The 15,220-nt window shown below is 41.8% G+C and overlaps 2 pseudogenes across 1 annotated transcript; both read left to right on the top strand.

The window, feature by feature from the left end:
- The first annotated feature begins 3,988 nt into the window (after positions 1-3,988).
- On the top strand, positions 3,989-6,244 carry LOC105537535 (annotated as a pseudogene). Its single transcript, XR_001005727.1, has 4 exons — positions 3,989-4,291; positions 4,613-5,228; positions 5,701-6,049; positions 6,146-6,244. The product of XR_001005727.1 is annotated as an elongation factor 1-alpha 1-like (transcript).
- A 7,337-nt stretch (positions 6,245-13,581) lies between these two features.
- On the top strand, positions 13,582-14,297 carry LOC105537536 (annotated as a pseudogene).
- The last annotated feature ends 923 nt before the right edge of the window (positions 14,298-15,220 follow it).

The following is a 15,220-nucleotide window of genomic DNA, read 5'->3' as shown; positions in this document are numbered from 1 at the left end:
ACATATAATGAATTTGGAAGTATTCCCTACTGTTCAATTTTTTTGGAATAATTTGAATAGAATTTATATTTGTTCTTAAAATGTTTGGTAGAATTCATTGTGGAAGCCATCTGCTCCTGGGTTTTTCTTTGATCAGAGACTTTTTATTACTGCTTTGATCTCATTACTTGTTACTGGTCTGTTCAGGCTTTCTATTTCTTATAGGTCATATGTGTCCAAGAATTTAACCATCTTATAGGTTTTCCAGTTTGCTGGTATGTAGTTGGTCATAATGGTCTCTCGTGATTCTTTACATTTCTGTGGTATTTCTGTGGTATTAGTTTTAATGTCTCCTTTTCCTTTCTGATTTTATTTATTTGGGTCTTCTCTCTTTTTTCTTACTTGGTCTACCTAAAGATTTGTCAATTTTGCTTGTTTATCCCTTTGGAAAACTATTTGTTTCATTGATATTTGTATTTTTTTATAATCTCAATTTCATTTATTTCTGTGCTGATCTTATTTTCTCCCTTCCTTCCTTCCTTCCTTCCTCTCTTTCTCTCTTTCTCTCTTTCTTTTTGAGACAGAATCTTGCTCTGCTCCCCAGGCTGGAGTGCAGTGGTGCGATCATGGCTCACTGCAGCCTCAACCTCCTGGGCTTAAACACTCCTCCTGCCTCAGCTGCCTAAGTAGCTGGGACTATAGGCACATGCCATCATTCCTGGCTAATTTTCAAACTTTTTTTGTAGACACAGTCTCACTTTGTTGCCCAGGTGGGTCTCAGACAATCATCCTGCCTCAGTCTCCCAAGGTGCTGTGATTAAAATGTGATTAAAACACCCAGCCTTGTTACATTCTTTCTACTCATTTAGGGTTTGATTTGTTCTTGCTTTTCTAGTTCTTGGAGGTGCATCATTAGGTTATTTGAAGTCTTTCTACTTTTTAAAAAAATTTTATTTTTCATTCTTGTGGGTATATAGTAGGTACATATATTTATGGGTACATGAGATGTGTGGATACAGGCATGCAATGTATAATAATCACATCATGGAGAATGGGGTATCCATCCCCTCAAGTGATTATTCTTTGTATTACAAACAATCCAATTATACTCTTTTAGTTATTTTAAAATGTACAATTAAATTATTATTAACTATAGACATCCTGTTGTGCTATCAAATAGTAGGTGTCATTCATTCTAACTATTTTTTGGTACCCATTAATCATCCCTGACTCCCCTACCACCCTTCCCAGCCTCTGGTAATCAACCTTCTACTACATCCATGAGTTCAACTGTTTTGATCTTTAGATCCCACAAATAAGTAAGAAAATACAATGTTTGTCTTTCTGTGCCTAGTGCCCCCCAAAGCACTAGGATTACAGGTGTGGGCCTCTATGCCCAGCCCAAATGACTTTATTATTGCACGTTCATATCCTTTTCTTTCAGATTGAATAACTCTCTCTAGCATTTTCTTGCAAGACAGGTCTGGTGATGATGAATTCATTCACCTTTTGTTTGTCTTAGAAAGTCTTTATCTCTCCTACATGTTTGAAGGATAGCTTTGTTGGGTGTATTATTCTCAGTTTTTGCCTTCAGCACTTTGAATATATCATCTCACTCTCTCCTGTCCTGTACCATTTCTGCTGACAGTCTGTTGCCAGACAAATCAAAGTCCTTTATATGTTATTTGCTTTTATTTCTCTTGCTGCTTTTAGGATCTTGTCTTTGTCCTTGACCTCTGAGAGCTTAATATATATTTTGGTGTAGTCCTATTTGGGTTTAATCTGCTTGGTAATCTTTGACTTTCCTGTATCTGGGTATTTATATGTTTCTCTAGGTTTGGGAAGTTTTCTGTTATTTCTTTGAATAAGCTATTGACCCCCTTTTCTTTCTCAACTTCCTCTTGAGGGCCAATGACTCAGATTTGCTCTTTTGAAGTTATTTTCTAGTTCTTGTAGGTATTCTTCATTCCTTTCCCTTCTTTTTTCTTTTTTTCTTCTCTGACTGTGTATTTTCAAATAGACTATCTTTAAGCTCACTCTTTCTTTCTTCTGCTTGATCAGTTCTGCTGTTGATACCTCTGTGATGAGTTTTTCAGTTCAGCCAATGTATTTCTCAGTTCCAGGTATCTGTTTGATTTTTTCTCATCATTTCCATTTCTTCATTAAATTTCTCTGATACATTTCTAAATTGCGTTTCTGTATTAACTTGGAGATTGCGAGTATCTTCAAAACTGCTATTTTGAATTCTTTTTTTTTTTTTTTTTTTTTTTTTTTTTTTTTTTTTTTGAGATGGAGTCTCGCTCTGTCACCCAGGCTGGAGTGCAGTGGCCGGATCTCAGCTCACTGCAAGATCCGCCTCCCGGGTTTACGCCATTCTCCTGCCTCAGCCTCCCAAGTAACTGGGACTACAGGCGCCCGCCACATCGCCCGGCTAGTTTTTTTGTATTTTTTTAGTAGAGACGGGGTTTCACCGTGTTAGCCAGGATGGTCTCGATCTCCTGACCTCGTGATCCACCCGTCTCGGCCTCCCAAAGTGCTGGGATTACAGGCTTGAGCCACTGCGCCCGGCCTATTTTGAATTCTTGATCTGACTCCTGTCACTTTGCTATCTGAGAGCTCACATGTTGCTCTCTCATTGGGGTTGATCACTGGTTCCTTGCTTTGTCCATTTGGAGAGGTCATCGTTCACTGTTTGCTGTTATTTCTTATGTATGTAGATCTATGTCTTCGCGTTAAAGAATTGGTTATTTTTTCAAGTCTTTCCTGTCTGAGTTGGTTTGTGTGTTTAGAGGTTCTGTGCGATTTGCCCGTTGATTCCCTTAGCCCTAGATTGCTGCCTTCTCTTGAGCACTAGATGGCGCCCTAAGCACAGCTTTTCTGTAGCTCTCCCAAGTGTTGCCCATTGCAGATAAGGGGAGATTCCAAAGGGGACTCCTCAGCTGTGTGGGGAAGCTGGCTATGGCTTCGTGCTCAGAGGTTCCCTGCAGGGTGCCTCCTACAGTGTGGTGCTGCTAAACCACCTCTCTAATTTGGTGTCCCCTTTTTCTATAGTGGAGAGCAGACCCCGAGTTTTTAGTGCTGGGCCATGCGGCCCCACCTCCAAGGTTTGTCTCCACCTGTCCTTAGGTGGAGGCACTTGTGATGCTTCCTGTGAGTTGAGGCAGGAACAACTTTCTTGCATAGGAACCCAAGATGATGGGGAAGCTGGCTGTCCACTTTGATCTCACTTTTTCCAATGTAGAAACCATGAGTCTTGGAGGATTTTTCCATGTGGTGTCTAGTACTTTGGGGGAGGGGCATTGTGGATAGAGAAGTCCATTTCTCTCACTTTCAGCTCATAGTTTTTCACTTCTCTGTGGCCTCAGGGATTGTCACAGCTTTGGCTTTGAGTTCTTGTGATAAATGTGGCACTGAATAGTTGTTTTTGGTTTTCAGTGGGCAGGGGCAGTGAATCCAGATTGCTTCTACTCTGTCTTTCGTGACATTACTCCCCAACTCTGAAGTTTTGAGAATGAGTGACTGAAGAATTGTAATGCCATTATCCAAGCTAGGGGACATGGAACATGTCATGGTAAATAAATAGGTCAGGTTGCGCTTGTTGAATTTGAGAGTCATCTGCAACTAAATGGACTATAAGAATCTTGACCTTGGCATTCAGGAGAGAGAGCTGAGATAAAAGCATAGATCTATAAATCATGAGTGTGAAGGGATGGTGGTTGAATCCTTTAGAGTGGAGGGGATCATAAAGGTAGAGAGGGTAGAGTGAGAATTCAAAAGTGCCAAGAACTGGACTTTGAGCAACCAACTCCTACACCTTGAGGAATGGGTAGAAGAGAAGTGAGCATACTAAGACAGGGAGCAGCAGTTGGAGAGATAGGAGAAAATTCCAAAAAGTGCTGGTCATAGAAACCAAGGGAAGAGAGACATTCAGAAAAGAAAAAGTAGCTTTTTTGCAATGGGTTTGCCACTAGAACATAGGTTGTCTTGAAAACCACCCCTAAAAACCAAAATGGGAAAGGAAAAGACTCATATCAATATTGTCATCATGGACATGTAGATTCAGGCAAGTCCACTACTACTGGCCATCTGATCTACAAATGCAGTGGCATCAACAAAAGAACCACTGAAAAATTCAGAAGAAGGTTGCTAAGATAGGAAAGGGCTCCTTCAAGTATGCCTGGGTCTTGGATAAACTGAAAGCTGAATGGTATCACCACTGATATTTCCCTGTGGAAATTTGAGACCAGTAAGTACTACATGATTATCATTGATGCCCCAGGATACAGAGTCTTCATCAAAAACACAATTACGGGCCGAGCACAGTGGCTCACGCCTGTAATCTGGGCACTTTGGGAGGCCGAGGTGGGCAGATCACTTGAGGTCAAGAGTTCGAGATCAGCCTGGCCAACATGGTGAAACCCCATCTTTACTGAAAATACAAAAATTAGCTGGGTGTGGTGGCATGCATCTGTAATCCCAGCTACTCGGGAGGTTGAGGCAGGAGAATCACTGGAACCTGGGAGGTGGAGATTGTAGTGAGCCGAGATCATACCACTGCACTCTGGACTGGGGAACAGAGCATGACCCTGCCTCAAAAACAAACAAAACAAAACAAAACAAAAAACGACTACAGGCACATCTCAAGCTGACTGTGCTCTCTTGATAATTGCTGCTGGTGCTGGTGAATTGAAGTTGGTATCTCCAAGAATGGGCAGACCCATGAGCATGCCCTTCTGGCTTACATGCTGGCTATGAAACAACTACTTGTTAGTGTTAACAAAATGGATTCCACTTAGTCACCCTACCACCAGACGAGATACAAGGAAATCAGCACTTACATTAAGAAAATTGGCTACAACCCTGACACAGTAGCATTTGTGCCAATTTCTGGTTGGCATGGTGACAACATGCTGGAGCCAAGTGCTAACATGCCTTGGTTCTAGGAATGGAAAGTCACCTGTAAAGATAGCAATGCCAGTGGAACCATGCTGCTTGAAGCTCTGGACTTTATTCTACCATCAGATCATCCAACTTATGAGCCCTTGTGTCTGTGTCTCCAGGATGTCTACAAGATTGTTGGTATTGGTACTGTACCTGTGGGCCGAGCAGAGACTGGTGTTCTCAAACCTGGCATGGTGGTCAACTTTGCTCCAGTCAATGTTAGAACTGAAGTAAAGTCTATTGAAATGTACCATGAAGCTTTGAGTGAATCTCTTCCTGGGGACAATGTGGGCCTCAATGTGAACAAGGTGTTTGCCCACTTAATAAAATCGGATATAAAGAACAAGAAGGCTAAGTTGTTATAAACGTCAGTTAGCATGCCTTACGGTTCTTGGTGGCTTAGATCACCACTTTATATTTCAAAGTATCTGAATAAAGACAGCTTCACAGTTGCTCCCAAGTCTTCATATCTGAAAGAATCCTTTTACAAATCTGAAATGGAACAATTTGATATTTATTACAGAATCATCGTGGTCTTGAAAGAAATCAGTGATTTACATTTGTAACCATATTTCCAAAGAGAATGTCTTTTGTATGAAATGGGGGAATGTAAGAGGTACATAGATTATTTACAACTGTCTCTGTCAAGCATTTGCCCTTTATTTGTGTCCATTGCTGGATTCAGCACTCTATTGGCATATCCATACTTAATTTTTTTGTTGTTGCTGTTGTTGTTCTGATTAAAAACATGCATTACATTCTTTCTAAGAAAAAAAAAAGAATGTGTCTGCCAAAGATGTTCATCATGGCAGTGTTGCTGGTGACAGCAAAAATGACCCACCAATGGAAGCATCTGGGTTCACTGCTCAGGTGATTATCCTGAACCATCTAGGCCAAATCAGTGCTGGCTATGCCGTGTACTAGATTGTCACACATCTCACATTCCTTGCAAGTGTTCTGAGCGGAAAGAAAAGATGACCATTCTGGTAAGAAGCTAGAATATGGCCCTAAATTCTTGAAATCTGATGATGCTGCCATGATTGATGTAGTTCCTAGCAAGACCATGTGTGTTAAGAGCTTCTCTGAATATTCTATCTGACTATTCTTCTCTGGGTCATTTTCTGGGGAAATATACCTTTATACCAAGTATAGAGCCAAGTATGAACTTACACAACAGGTTATATAGGTTATATAACAAGTGGAGGTGTGCACCTGCATGCCAAACTCACTGAGACAGACAGTTGCCATGGGTGCAGAGGACAAGAAGGTGGCTAGAGCTGGCAAGGTCACCAAGTCTGTCCAGAAAGCTCAGAAGTCTAAATGAATATTATCCCTAAAACATGCCACCCCCGTCTTTTTTGTTGTTGTTGTTGTTGTTTGTTGTTTGTTTGGTTGGTTTTTTTGTTTGTTTGTTTGTTTGTTTTGAGACAGGTTCTCACTCTGTTGCCCTGGCTGAAGCACGGTGGCACAATCTCTGCTCACTACAACCTCTGCCTCCTGGGTTCAAGCAGTCCTCCTGCCTTAGACTCCCAAGTAGCTGGGACTACAGGCATGTGCCACCATGCCTGACTAGGTCTCATTATATTGCCCGGACTGGTCTCAAACTCCTGGGCTCAAGTGATCTACCCATCTCAGCCTTCCAAAATGTTGGGAGTACAGGCATGAGCCACGGTGCCTGGCCTGAGTCAAACAGTGATGGAAGGGTCTCAGAACTGTTTGTTTCAATTGGCCACTTAAATTTAGTCGTAAAAGATTGGTTAATGATAACAATGCATTGTAAAACCTTCGGAAGAAAGGAGAATGTTTTGTGAACTTTTTTTTTTTTTTTTGGCATCTGGTAGTTTTAAGTTATTTAGTTTTTAAAATCAGCACTTTTTAGTGGAAACAACTTGACCAAATACCTGTCACAGAAATTTGAGACCCATTAAAACCAAATTTAATGAGGAAAAAAGAGAGAGTAGTCAACAGTGTTAAGAGTACAAAGAAATAAAGTAGACTAAGATCTGGATGTGATGTTTTATAAGTTTCTGACGAATTAAAATAGTGTTTTAAAAGCCAGAGTCATATTCGAAGAACTACAGAGAAAATGGGAGGAAGAAAAATGCTTTTGCAATAAACTTAGGGTGCCATTTAAAGAAGTTTGACATCAAAAAGAAAGCAAGGGTAATAGATGGGTTACTTAAGTGTCATGTACAAATCTCTTCCTTTTTTTCTCAAAATTGAAATTTTTTTTGTAATGTCTATAATCCTGTGTCTGATTTGCAAATTTGGATGTAAAATAAGAATCACTTGAACACAGTTGCAGAGTTTGATCAGAGAAGCAGAGTGAAAAGCAATAAGGGATGATTACAGTAATTAGACCATATGCAATTGTGGAAGCAGGGTGTCAGGTCCTGGGGTCTGGGTCCAACACATGCTGAAGTCCAGAAGGAGTGGGTGGATGAGCAGAAAGAACATTCAGGGGGCTGTAGGCAGGTGAATATGGTTTTATTCAGCAGCAGCTTTTATTAACAGCTTTCTCACACTAGCTCTCTCACACTGGCCACCCTGTCTTGGCTGCTTGAGCCGGCGGCTCCCACACACAGCTGTGCAGCCAGCTCTCCTTTGCCTTCAGGGTCAGCAGTTTAACTCTTTTTCTCTCTGGGGGCACGAGCAAGCCAAGCTGTGTCCTGACTCTCTCCCGTCCATCTGCAAGACTGACAGTTTTCGCTCGCTCTCTTTCTCTGAGCACCAGCGCACCCACCACCATGTTGAGCCAAGCTGAGCCCCAACAGCCCTGTACAGCATTAGCAGGGCAAATATACCTTTATACCAAGTATAGAGCCAAGTATGAACTTACACAAACAGGTTATGTAACAAGTGGAGGTGTGCACCTGCATGCCAAACTTGCTGAGTCATGCAGGCCTGGATATCCACTTCGGCTTATTCCTTGACCAAAGCACATCCGTGTACCTTACACTCCACCCCTTAGGCTGAGGGAGACTTAGGTCTTGGGCACACAGGTTTGATACTCAGGTTTTGCACACAGGCCTGACATATAAACTTTGGGCATGCAGGCCCGATACATACACAGGCTTGACACATAAGCCTGACACACAAGCTTTGGGCATGCAGGCCCAATACATACATAAGCTTTTGGGCACTCAAGCCCATTATATACATAAGCTTTGATGAACTGCCCAGCTATTGGCGCAGATCACCATAGGTTGTCACATCCTTGGTGATTACCAGTCACACTGCCCTGAGTTTAGCTTATTAGCTGCCTTGCCCACACCTGGTTTCAAACCACATGGTGTTAGTACTAGGCTGGACTGCACCCCAGCTAGATCTAGCTGTGTGCCATGCCCTATCAGGAATGAGGGGATACCCTTCCTAATGGTGAAGTCTCAGGGATTAGGAGTGCCTCAGGCCCCATGGCCTTATCTTGCATTAGGACTACAGGTCCCAAGACCTCTTGCAACTTTGCTGCTAAGGTTTTTGTACTTAGCATACTTCACCATTTCAAGTAGGCACCGCACTTCGCTAAAGTGGATGTCTGTGCTGTCTCTGTCCAGGGGGTCATTACCCATGAATGCACCCATCCCACTATTAATAACTGCTTCTCTATTAGTAAGCACCAGAGCTCAGCTCCCGTCCACAGTTGGGACTAACAGCCCACTGGTGCTTCCAAGTGCTCCATGCACTGCTATAGGCCCTAGCCAAAATTATCTGTGGTTACATGCACATTCAGTGTAAATGAGCACCCTAGTTTACTACCCAGAAAGGCTGTCTCAGCCTCATCACCCCAATCCCAGGCAAGAGGGACACTGCCACTTTTAAACCTGCAAGAGAATCAGAGGTTAACAAAACATTATTAACAAAACCACAACATATGGTGGGGCCTATACAGTAGCCCTGCAGCAACACTGTGAAAGTCCATTGTCACTGTCCCATGAAGGCAAATTGTTACTTGCTCTCTGGAGCATTGTCAGTTGACAAGAATGCATTAGCCAAGTCCACCACACAATGGCACTGCCAAGTTCCGTTGTCAAGTGGTCTGTTAAGTCTGTGATAGATGACACAGCTGCCAAGCCATGCAAAACATCCACCCAGAATGTCTTCAGGTATGGATGCGAGAGACATACACAGCGCATAAGCGGAAAGCCAAGCAGCTGATGCCAAGATGCAGAGATACAGGTTTCACTTTCACTGACCAGTCTTCATAGTTGTCAATAAATGTAGCTCTGCCCAGAAACTTATCCGGGGGTCAGGGACCAGTGGATTGCCAAGTCCAAATGTGGCTCCTGTTGTCCGGTGCCCTCCAAGTTGGGCATCTCGGCCAGTTCTCTTATCAAACAGAAAAGGCTTTACACTTCCACCAACTGTAGCAGGTACTCTTTGAACTGGAATGCTTGAGCGGGACTGGGTTGTGCAGCAAGGTCCTTCTCCCAAATGACTTGCACTAAGTCTGTGCACGACTACCGACATTATTTGCTTAACTCCCTCAACTCAGCAGGGGCACAGGCACCAAAGGAAGGGTGCTCCACCACAGCAGGGGGTCTCTGGGCCTACTCGTGGGGCCCAGTAGCTGCTCATGATCTATTTTGTGGTGGATCATTGGGCAAGCCTGCCATGGAGGTTCTTCCTCCTCCCTGCACTGAGTCCCACAAGAACTGGGCATGAACTTCCCACAGCACAATTACAAACACTCATCTGACTCTGCCAGCAAAGGCATGCTTCTTCTCAGTGCTGTGCACTTCCAGGTGCTTCAGTGCCTTCTCCATACTCACAGGAGACCCACCCACTGCCTCCCATGTTTCCACTGGAGCCCATCTTCACAGCACAGCCACCACCGGGTATCACAGCCCATGCTGCGGCCACAAAGCCAACCCGGGAGCCCTCAGGGACTGGGGCCCACTCACCTCATCCCATTCTCATCACCAGTTGTCAGGTCCCGGGATCCAGGTCCAGCCCATGCTGAAGTCCAGAGGGAGTTGGTGGATGAGCAGAAAGAACACTTGGGGGGCCGTAGGCAGGTGAATATGGTTTTATTCAGCAGCAGCTTTTATTAACAGCTTTCTCACACTAGCTCTCACACTGTTCGCCCTGTCTCAGCTGCGTGAGCCAGTGGCTCCCAAAGACAGTTGTGTATCTGGCTCTCCCTTGCCTTCAGGGTCAGCAGCAGCTTAACTCTTTCTCTCTGGGCATGAGCAAGCCAAGCTGTGTGCTGGCTCCCTCCTGTCCGTCTGCAAGACGGACAGCTTTGGCTCTCTCTCTTTCTCTGGGCACCAGCATGCCCGCCATGGTAAGCCATGTTGAGCCGAGTGGAGTCCCAAGAGCCCCTGTAGGACGTTAGCAGGGCAGTTATACCTTTTACAGACAATAGTGGCTTAGAGTGAAGTATAAACTTACATAAACAGGTTATATAACAAGTGGAGGTGTGCGCCTGCATGCCAAACTCACTGAGTCATGCAGGCCTGGATATTCACCTTGGCCTATTTCTTGACCAAAGAACATCCATGTACCTTACACAGGGGAAGAAATCTATGGAAGGCTATTGTCTCTGCACTTATGGCAGTCTGAAATCACTGTAGATATTCAGGGCCCACAGTTGGGAAGAAGAGGTGTATGTGGTGTGGGGGAAAGCAAGGACAAACTGGAACCTGCAAGGATTAACTTGAATATCTAGGACAAAGTAAATCCCGTGAAGACTTACTGGAACCTGCGTCTGTCTCTTATTGCCTCCAACCTAGAGAAAGAGCTGACATCCATAGTGATGGAAATGCACACACAACTGACCTAGGACTTGGAGAAGTTGAAGAAGGAGATCTTGTCAGAGTTGGAGTTGCTGCAGGTCCTGCTGCTGCCCCACACCAACAAGGTGTGCCAGTGGATCAGTGCCAGTGTACGCCAGTGGCAACAGTGCCTGGTCCTACCAAACTTCAGAATATAGTATCTGTTGCTTCACTCCCACTTCCCAAGCCCTGCCCAAATTTTCCTCCTGGTCCAGTCTCAGAACCATATTGGGAAGGCAATTCCAGGAAACTATGTTTCTAGCTTAGCTAAGTTGGCAAAGCCACTTCAACAACTGTGAGACAAATACAGACCAGTAGAATGTGACTGGTCACTATTAGAGAAAAGGATAACACACAGTAGAGAAAAAAGAAAGAATCCCAAACCAAAAAACGTATGGGTCATTCTGCGCATCAGTTATGGACAAGGACTTCTCAGTGTTTGGTGCTCACATTCAACAAAAGCTGTGTCCAAGAAGGACTCATTTAACCAGTATCATCTACCCCAACAATCCTGAGTGTCTATGTCCACAATGTTCAGCAGAGCAGAAGAGGAAGAAACAGTAAGCATGGAGTTACTGGCAGCATTTTGGAATGCTTCTGGTCACCATGAATTTTGGTCACTGACCTCTGACTTCTGAAATAAGCCATCCAACACTGAACCTTCCACCCAGCTTTTCAAAGAGGGTGAGTGTTCCCTTATTTTTAAAGCAACCATTGGTGAAATAAAGGTGACACATAAATTAGATTCACTGTATAGGCTTTGGTAAAAGTTGTGATTTGTTTCCAAAGCTTCAGATAGAAATGAATCCCAGTGTGACACATGGATATCTTTTCAGTTTAAAAGCAAAGTTTCAGAGGTGAAAACTTTGGCTTCTGTGCTCTCACCCACCCCTCTGAGGAATACGAAATAGCTGGGGGCCCATGGATAAAACAGAAAAGCAGTAGAGAATAGCTTGAAGGCACCAGGAGGCTAGACAGATGGCTGTAAAGATATTCTGCTTATTTTATGGGGTAAGCCGTGCTTTGAGCATTTTCCAAAGGGGAAAGAAAGGTGAGCAACTTTATTTATCACAAAACAGTTGATTTTTTACTTACTTTACTTACAAATGACTATGGTTTGAATATTTGTCCCCTCCAAAACTCATGTTGAAATTTAATCCCCAGTGTGGCAGTATCGAGAGGTGGAGTCTTGGGGCTTTTAAGAGGTGATGGGTCATAAGGGCTCTGCCCTCATGAATGGACTAATCCATCCATGGATTAATGGGTCAATAGATTTAATGAGTTATCATGGTAGTGGCTTCATAAGAAGAGGAAGAGAGACCCAAGCTAGGATACTCAGCCCCCTCACCTTGTGATGCTCTGTGCTGTCTAGGAAGTTTACAGAGAATCCCCACCAGCTAGAGGGTCCTCACCAGATGCAATCACTTGACCTTGGGCTTTTCAGCCTCCATAACCATATGAAATAAATTCCTTTTCTTTATAAATTACGCAGTTTTAGATATTCTATTATAAGCAACAGAAAACAGACTAAGACAAGAACGTTTGATGAAAAGCTATGCCTTTTAAATTTTGACTGGCATTAAGTTATATAGATAGAACATAGTAACCTAGCTCAACAGACCACACATAATTTAAATTTATTACTTTTCTTCTCCATAGATTAAGTTAGAAAAAAGGAAATATTAATTTAGCTACTGAAGTTTTGCATCTAAAACCTTCTCTGTGAAATTCTGGCTAGTCTCTTTTAAAGAGTAATGGAAAATCATGGGCTTTATTTTGAAGAGCCAGTTTTCTTCAGCATTGTGGTAATAATAATAACTAATATTATTTAGGATTTGCTACATGCTAGGTATTAACCAACTATTTTACATGTATTATTGAATCCTTTTAACACTTCTAGGCTATCAGTATGATTATTCCCACTTAAAGATGAAGAAACTGGAGCACAGAAAGGTTATGACTTGTGTAAAGACACACAGTAAGTTCCAGAGCCACAGTTCAAACCCAGTCTACATCACTGCATTCTTACAAAGTTCACACTGATCAGTAGGTAGAAATCACTTCAGCAAAAGATGTCTGAACAGGAATAGTTAGTGCAGCATCTTTTATAAGGGTTTAACATTTGAAAAAGCTTATCTGTCTATCTATCGATAAGGGACTGGTTAAACTGATGAAGTTAATCTATTCAGTGGACTAGTTTTGCATCTGTTAGGAGTTATATTACAGAGATGTACAGACAGTGTGATCCAATTTTAGTAAACATATTTACCAGTATTCATATACATTAAAAAGTCTGGAAAATTATACAGCAAAAATACTAACAATGATCATTGTGAAGTGGTAGGATTCTAGGTAATTTAAAATTTGTCCCAATTTTTCCTACAATAATCATGTAATAAAGAATAGAATAAAATCTTTAAAACTCACACCACTGTTCTTTTACTGAGAAACACTGCTTCTCTTTTGAGTTGCAGACTGGAAATCAGCCCTGACTGCACTCAAGTGCTCTGTGACCTTGGACAAGTCACTTACCCTCTCTGGGTCTCCTGTTTCACATATATAACAAGAACGTGATTTAATTTTGCAGGTTCCTTTGTGTTCTAACATTCTTTGACTTAATGGAGCTGATTCTTAGCAAAGTTCTTTTTAAAAAAGAACAAATAGTGTGTGGAGGTTTAAATGTTGATAAATGGTTTCTTCACACTTTATCTGTTTTCTTCAGCATGCAAAGTTATTATTTCCATTATTCCCTTCCCATGAGTCCCTTAAGAAGGGAAAGCTGGCTTTTTGCTCTCGCTGGGGATGGCGGAGGGAGGTACCCTGCTGAGGGGAAGGGGGATGCCTGAGACCTGGACTTCCTTGGGAGTCTGCTATGGAGTCGAAGGAAAACCAAGATTTCATTTTCAAGATGGAAAGTCCATCAGACTCAGCTGTGGTTTTACCTAGCACTCCTCAGACCTCTGCAAATCCACCATCTCCCTATACAAATAGTTCACGAAAACAACCTATGAGTGCAACACTTAGAGAAAGATTAAGGAAAGCAAGGTCTTCATTTAATTCCTGTTATAATGTGGTGAAACTTCTTAAAGTAGAGAATGAAGAAAACGATCAGATCTTTTCAGAGAAACCAGCATCTTCCACAGAGGAAAACTGTTTGGAATTTCAAGAAAGTTTTAAACACATAGACAGTGAATTTGAAGAAAATACAAATTTGAAAAATACTTTAAAGAATTTCAATGTCTGTGAATCTCAGTCACGTGACTTGGGGTCATGTGGTGCTCTCCAAAATGAGTTTGTGGATGAGAATCTTTCTACACAAAGATTAAACGATGAAAAAGGCAAATTGGTGAAGCAGGTTCAGGAGAAAGAAGACCTTCTTCAGAGGCTAAAACTATTCAAACTGTATGACAAAGAATGATCTATCTCCATTACAATTGTTAATAAAGAAGTGGAGAAGCGGTAGCCAGCTGTTGCTTTGAGTTGCAGTCACCTGTGTCTGAAGAGAACAAGAAACTAAGGCTTACTCAATTTATAGACTACTATGGGTTAGAAGATAAATTGCTACACCATAACAGAAGTGAAGAATAATTTATAGATGTTTAATTCCTGATTTTTGCTCCAGAATATCTTTGAGAATGATAACTTAATTAAAAGATACTTACTCATTTTAAAGGGAAGATAGAAACCATTAGGGCTCAGAGGAAGGTATCCCAGTGAACATCAATTAAGGGCACTCTAATATATAAATTATAAACTAAGTTCTAAAAGGAAAATTAGTATTTTGGATAGATTTGACAAAGAAAACTTGACATTTAAATCATGTTTAAAAAGTCATTTGGGCAGTTCTGGAAACTAGTTTTAATACAATCATTTTATTGTGGCCAAAAGTTTTATTTTAAATGTTAAAAAAAAAATTGTCCAATCTAGTGAATGTCTAAACCTAAAGTTTAAAAATTTCTGCCTCTCTCCTAAGTTTATGCACCTTGTTTACATCCATCTACTACATATTTCCATCTGATAATCTAGCAGGTAATTAAACCCATATGTCCAAAACTTAAAAAAAAAAAAAAAAAAAAAAAGGAACGTTAATGTTAACGCATTTCACCAGAAACACCAGAAATGTGTCAAATCACTCTGGGAAAATAAGTGCCTTTTCCCAGAAAGACACTTTGTGACCAATACATTAACAGAGTGTGTTTGTTTGTTTTTGCCATATGTTGAAACAACACACGTCACAACCCAAGCAAAATAAGAAACAAAAGCAAACTATTCAAACACAATCCCCATTAGCTGTCCTTACTCCAGATTCTTGGCTTTGTTCCTAGGATCGCCTTTTACCTATATATCTGATTAATGATAATAATAATGATAACTACTAGCCTTTGTTTTACAGATATCCATAGGGCCATTTAAAATATTCGAGGCATAGTGAACGATGCTGAGCAGAGGAGGGCAACGAGAAAGAGTAGATTTTTTTTTTAGAAAGTGGGTGGCTGGCTCGGTTGGCTCACTACCTGTCTAGGAAT

This window comes from Mandrillus leucophaeus, unplaced genomic scaffold (assembly GCF_000951045.1).
Source record: "Mandrillus leucophaeus isolate KB7577 unplaced genomic scaffold, Mleu.le_1.0 Scaffold174, whole genome shotgun sequence".
Lineage (NCBI taxonomy): Eukaryota > Metazoa > Chordata > Mammalia > Primates > Cercopithecidae > Mandrillus > Mandrillus leucophaeus.
The sequence above is the reverse complement of the archived record's forward strand: the minus strand, read 5'-3'. Positions and strand labels throughout refer to the sequence as shown.